The following is a 6,653-nucleotide window of genomic DNA, read 5'->3' as shown; positions in this document are numbered from 1 at the left end:
AAACACATCTCCACAGGTTACCCAAACACATCTCCACAGGTTACCCAAACACATCTCCACACGTTAGCATCATTTCACCATCATAATAACTTTAGAAACACGCACAGATTATAATTATATATTAGAAAAAAAAGTTAAAATGGGTGATTACTTTACAATTATATTAACAATAAACAAGAAAAACTATTAAAGTCACCTCCATTATCAAAGTCACTTTTTATCAAGCCATTATCAAAGTTTTAAAGTATTAGTTACTATTTAAAGTACCATCCTTTAAGAGGATAAAATTTTTCAGTTTATATTTTAAAGTGCCAAAAATGTTATTGCAAAAATTGATTTAAAAAAAAAACATAAGATATTGTTCATAATAATTCAAAACTGATTAATTTTGTTTGATAAAATAAGGTTAAACCGTATAATGTTACGTTTAGTGTCGATATTTTTTTTTCTTCAAATATCAAAAAAAAGTAATAAAAAAGAGTAATAAAAATGAAAAAAAGTATTTTTATAATTAGTTAAGAACAGAGAAATTTTAAAAATTAAATTTCATTAAGCACTAGCTCGGTAAATTTTGATATTTTTACACTTTTCGTAATTTTCAACGTTTATTATTATTTTATTAATGAAATTGCACTGATAATTTTTTTTTAACTATTATCATGATGTACAACCTTCTTAATAATACTGAAATTTAAAAATGCACATTTATATTAAGTTAGCGCTAGTGTTACCTAATAGTCATTTTTACAAGGCAATGTCGTGGCTAGAGAAAAAAAAAAAACCAGACGTTAGGGCTTAAAATTCCAAAAAACCTTCTACAATTAGGTATTACTAAATTACACCTTTAATTTAAAAAAGAAGCCCTAAAATAACGTTTTTCCCCGAATATCGTAGGGCCTACCCACTTAGGAGCTTGGGCTAGACTAGCCGCAACTCTGTTACAAAGTAAGCATTTTTCTTTATAAAATAAGCATTTTTCATTGTTTATGTAATTCTTGCCCGCAAATAGAATATAAAGACTAACCCCCGTCAACAATTTTAACTATTAAAAGTATTAAAGATACAAGTTTTTAATTGGACCGTTTAATTTGAAAGTGGTGTTAGTCCATTTTAAAAAAAAGTTAGAAATCACGTATCTGACATTTAACTTAGTGAGCACTTTTTATTTATAAACAATTTACAGTTAGTATTTAAACATATCCATATGCTTTGATCAATTTAAAATTCGTTAATAAATGAAATTGCATAACAATTGATTATGAAAATGGTGTAAGTCCATTTTTTTTTAGAATTACTCATTAAGCACTTATAAAAAGTTTATCCATCAAATTACGCAAAAGCGTAACTTAACAGATAGGATGAAATGAAAAAACCGTTAGCCACAGAAGTGCTTAATATTGCATGTTTTAACATGTCCTGAGAATATGCGTAATTGCAAATCAGCAAAATGTCTAAAATACATTGTTATCAGTATCAGTAGTTTGACAGTATCGAAGGGTAGTCCCGATATTTAAATTTAATATATTTTTTACAACTATTTACTTTTATTCTATAAAAAATGGATAATTTCATGTTAACATCAGATAGTGATACAGGTAGGAAGTAATAATAAATCATTATTTTACTATAGTTTAAAAATTTATTTTATTCTATTGTAAATATAGAACCACACAGAAATAAAGCCCATGAATATAAACAAAAGAAGAGTCTTACAATAGGAGGATAAGGATAATTCCACTAATAAAAACACATGTTTAAAGATAATTACAAAAAGAAGAAGAAGTATAGAGCTATAATGTACATCAGATGAGGATGATGTTTCATATAACCAAAACTTCGATTTTTCAAAAGAAAATAAACGGCAATATGCCCAAAGAATAAGTAAAATTAAGCAAAATTCCGGACAAGGATATTGTACAAAAAACGGTAAAATTATTCCAGAAAAAAAATTTGAAAATAAAAATTGTAACTGTTCGAAAAAATGTGTAGAACGTTTTAATAAATCAGAACGTAAAATAATTTTTCAACAATTTTGGAATATGAGCGACTTTGATGAACAAAACTTATTTCTCTATGAAAAGTGTTCATAGTTATCTTGTAAAAAGAAGAAGGCCAAGAAATTATGCGGGAACTTTGAGGACTAATGTGTATAAATTTCACTTGAGCACTCCTCGTGAAAACATTTTAGTATGTAAGAAATTTTTTATAGATACTTTTAATATATCTACGGGACGGATTAATCGCATCTTAAAAGCAAAAGATATTCCAAAAGACATGCGTGGGAGAATGGATGGTTCTTGCAGGGGAACTAGTGAATTCGTGATAAAATTTGTTAGAGAACACATAAAAAGTTTTTCGGCTTTTGAGAGTCATTACACTCGATCCCAAAATCCAAAACAAAAAGTATTTGAACTCTGAACTGAAAATAAACAAAATGTTTAATTTATACTTAGAAAAATGTGCGGAAATTAATGAAATTGCAGTTAATGAATGGACATACAGGAAAATCTGTAAAAGAGATTTTAAGTTATATTTCTATCAACCACGCAAAGACACGTGTGAAAGATGTTATTTCTTTAACATAAAAATTCAGACAACAAACAGTGACGAAGAAAAGGCGACTCTTGTACAATGACATGATGTTCACTTAAAAAATGCCGAATTAGCAAGAAAAGTTTAACAAGAAGATAAAATTTTAGCAACAGAAAATCCAGAAAGGTATTTTACCTTTTCTTTTGATTTAAAAAAAGCCTTACCATATCCAAAATTATCGGTTTCGATCCCATATTATAAGCGGAATATGTATGTTTTAAACGAAAGATTACATAATTTTCACGACGGTAAAGTTTTTATGTATGTGTGGGACGAAATTCCTGCTTCTAGGGGATCGCAGCAAATTGCATCTTGTTGCCTGAGACATTTACAAAATGTAACGATCCCAAATCATGTTATAGCTTACAGTGATATGTGCACTGGGCAAAATCGAAATATTCAAATGGCATTGATGTGGTTAAGAGTTGTCCAGTCCTCGGAAAATAACATTGAAATCATCGACCATAAATTTTTGCTTTCTGGGCATTCGTATTTACTAAACGATGCAGATTTTGGTGTTATAGAAATGACATTACGAAAAAAGAATTTCTTGTACACTCCTGAGGATTATTATAAGATTATAAAACAATGTCGACGAAATACTAAGTTTAATTTGTCCAAAATGAAACGTGAGAATTTTATTTCAACAAAAAATCTAGAAAATGCAATTCAAAAAAGAAAAAAATACTGAAGGAGAAAAGGTAAACTGTCAGAACATATGTCGGCTGAAATTTTGTAAAAGTGCACCATATAATATTTCATATAAAACATCGATGGAGGATACGGAATTTAAGACTTTAGACTTATCACCAACCGTTCGAAGGAGACCACCATAATTTGAAAGAATCGCGCTAAAGTCTTTGTATATAAATGCCAGACCCATTACACACAAAAAAATAAGGATATGATGCAGTTATTGCTTCAAAACACTTCCACATAATGAGCCTACATAAAAACCAGTAACAAATGTTAAGCTCGTTTAACGTTGAGAATTAAAAAGACACTATTTTATTTCTTGTTATTATTTTTTTTATAAAGAAAATCAGAACATAACAATGTATTTCAAGTAAAAATTAATTTTTAATTATTGAAATAGCGGAAAAAAATACATTAAAAAAAATTGTGAGAAAGAAAAAAAACTGTTTGTTTCACCTTTTAATTAGGAAAAGGTTAATTTGTATGATTTTAAAAATTAAAAATTTTGTTATTGAAATATTAGGAAAATCAAGCTAAAATTTCAAGTAAAAACAAAATAAAAACAAGTATTTAAGATAACTAGAAATTAAGTTACAATAAAAAACTATTTAATCAAATATCGATAGAAAACTTTTCTATTTTGTTTTTTTTTTAATCTATTTATTTTAGGTGCCGCAAGAAGTCCTTACGGTCTTATCACAGAGCATATTAAAGAAAGATCACGCCACCTACCTTATCTATGTTATAAAACGCCACCATTTTTATAAAATTTTATAAAAAAGGTGGCGTTGAACAACGGATCTCTTCTGAGACAAGTGCCCTAACCAATACGCTACTGCTCAACTTTCTAATTTTTTTAAGTTGCTTCATAGGTATAGCTAGATCTTCAGCATTTTTTAATGTAAAATAACATATTTTTACTTCTTTCAACTTTTTTCAAATTTAAAGCGTTGGATTAGATCTCTTTAATAACGTATATAAAATGAAAGTTCAGAGATGCATCATACTAAAATTATTTCTAAAGCTGCTTTTATGGAGAACCACAGTTGTTCATAGTCTTAGGTAATGAGCTCTTATTGGGTTTATTTTATAGACAGCAACTCCGCCGTAAGATGTGTTTTTGTCTCGGCGTTTGATGTTGCATTTGATAAGGTTAGGTATAGAGTTCAATGAGAACCAGGTTTCGGTTATCATTATTAAGTCCTTTTTGCTTAGTTCTATTCGTATTTGTTGTACTTCTACCTTTTCTTGGTTAGAGCGTTGGTTAAAAAATACTTTTTGCTTAAATTTCTACTTAAATAATTACTACTAGAGCTGGAAGCTATAATTTTTAGAGGCTAAGATTGTGCAATCACATCATAGTGGTAGTTTTCATTTGTGGGATGAATACCATCAAGGAAGAAATTATAAAATTTTAGTCTCGGTATGGCAGTTTTGCTTATTAGATGCAAGATGCGGTCTACACTGTAAGTTATTCAGTTTGCAGTCCTGTTTACACTAGTAGCGTTTTTTCCCGTCATTTAATATTTCAAAGTCTTACCATTAAATTGATTTATTTCGAGGATATCAAGTGATTTACTTGGTCTTTATTATTATTATTAACTTTTATTTCGATGATTAAACGATATTACAATTTTTCATATAATCATGTAAAAATAAATAACATGGTAAACATAAAAACCTCGATAAAAACGTTTTTAATTTTCTTTTATTATATTAAAAAAACATTTTAATTTTGAAGGTAAAATAGAAGTTCAATAAATCTCTTCTTTTTTTTTTTTAGTGTAAAAAATTGAAAACAAAAAAAATTATTTTAAAAAATGAAAAGAAAAAAAAAAGAAGAAAAAAAAAATCAAAAATCTGAAAACAAATTCGGTTAACTATATATATATGAAAAATCAAGAAGATGCATTTTAGTTCGCTGTTTAAACGATGAAGTGCTTTTTAGGTCTTTCATACTTTTATTTTGGAAATGAATCCATATTGATGGACCACGTTTTGTAATTAGAAAACTTGACTGCTGTGATTTAATTTTCCCTAGGTGATAGTTGTGCCTGGTATTTGAACGCAGATTATATTTTTCAGAAAATGGTATCAAGAAAATATTAGAAAAAACGCTAGGTAGTAGATTGTTTTTATACTTATATATAAAACTTTTTTTCTATAAGGCCTGGTTTACTCACCTATTTAAATTATTAACTGCTTTGCATGCATGGTTTTGCAGACTTGGCAATTTTAGCAAGTTTTAATTCTTATCCGAACAAAATTTTATTGTTTAAGATAAACTTTGCAGATTATTTTTGGAAAAAAAAATTATTTCATAAATATTATTTTATAGGGTAGAGCGGGGCTAGCTGAGCATAGGGGCAAGTTGGGCAACTAAAAAATCTCAAAAAGTACTCATCACATGGCAAAACATCTAATGGATAAAAATAGGTATTTAGAATGATTATAAAATGCGCATCAAATGTAACATGCACGGACACTTTTTCGATTTTAGGCCAAAAAAGTAAAAAAAAATATTTTTGCTATTTTTCTCTTAAATGCTAAAAAAAGCATTTATCAGTAATCACTCAAGTCTTTATATTTTACCCGTTTATTTGGCTATTGATTATACTTATTTTTTTACACCCAAGTCTTATAGTTCTTTTTTATAACCTAACTGATATTTTGACTTGTCTAGTAGGGGTAAGTTGAGTAGATTTGACAACGATTAATAAAAAACGATTAATAAAAACGATTAATAAAAACGATTAATTAAAACGATTAATAAAAAACGATTAATAAAAACGGCTTTATCAGTTATGAGTATTTTAAATTAATCATAAAATACTCATAACAATTATAAGGTAATATCTTAAGCTTAAACCTTTTTTTTTTAAAATATGTTATTATCGTTTAAAATTATTTGATTTTTTAAAATATTTTTATTTCAATATTACTTGGTCAATAAAATTTTTAAGTTGAAAAGTTCTTACAAACATAGTAAACAAAATTAATTTTTCAAATTAATTTTGTTTACTATGTTTGTTATGATAATAATATTAAGATAGTGTGCATATTTAAAAAACATATAACCAATTCAAAGTATGTATAATCAAAACATATATAAAATATGATTCCCTCGCAAAAATTACAAAAAATTTTTTGTTAATAATGATTTACCGGACTGTATTATGGTAGGTAATAGAAGTGGCTGGTTTACAAATATTGAATTCGAAAACTTTATGTAACATTTCATTAGGCATGTGAAGCCTTCAAATGAAATGTTGTCTTTACCACCACATTGCAGTTACTAGATGTATCAGTGTTTGGACCTTTTAAAAAGTACTTATCAGTTACACAATATACATGGCTTAAAAACC

The sequence above is a fragment of the Hydra vulgaris genome, chromosome 11 (assembly GCF_038396675.1).
Source record: "Hydra vulgaris chromosome 11, alternate assembly HydraT2T_AEP".
Taxonomy (NCBI): Eukaryota; Metazoa; Cnidaria; class Hydrozoa; order Anthoathecata; family Hydridae; genus Hydra; species Hydra vulgaris.
Note: the sequence above shows the minus strand (reverse complement) of the source record.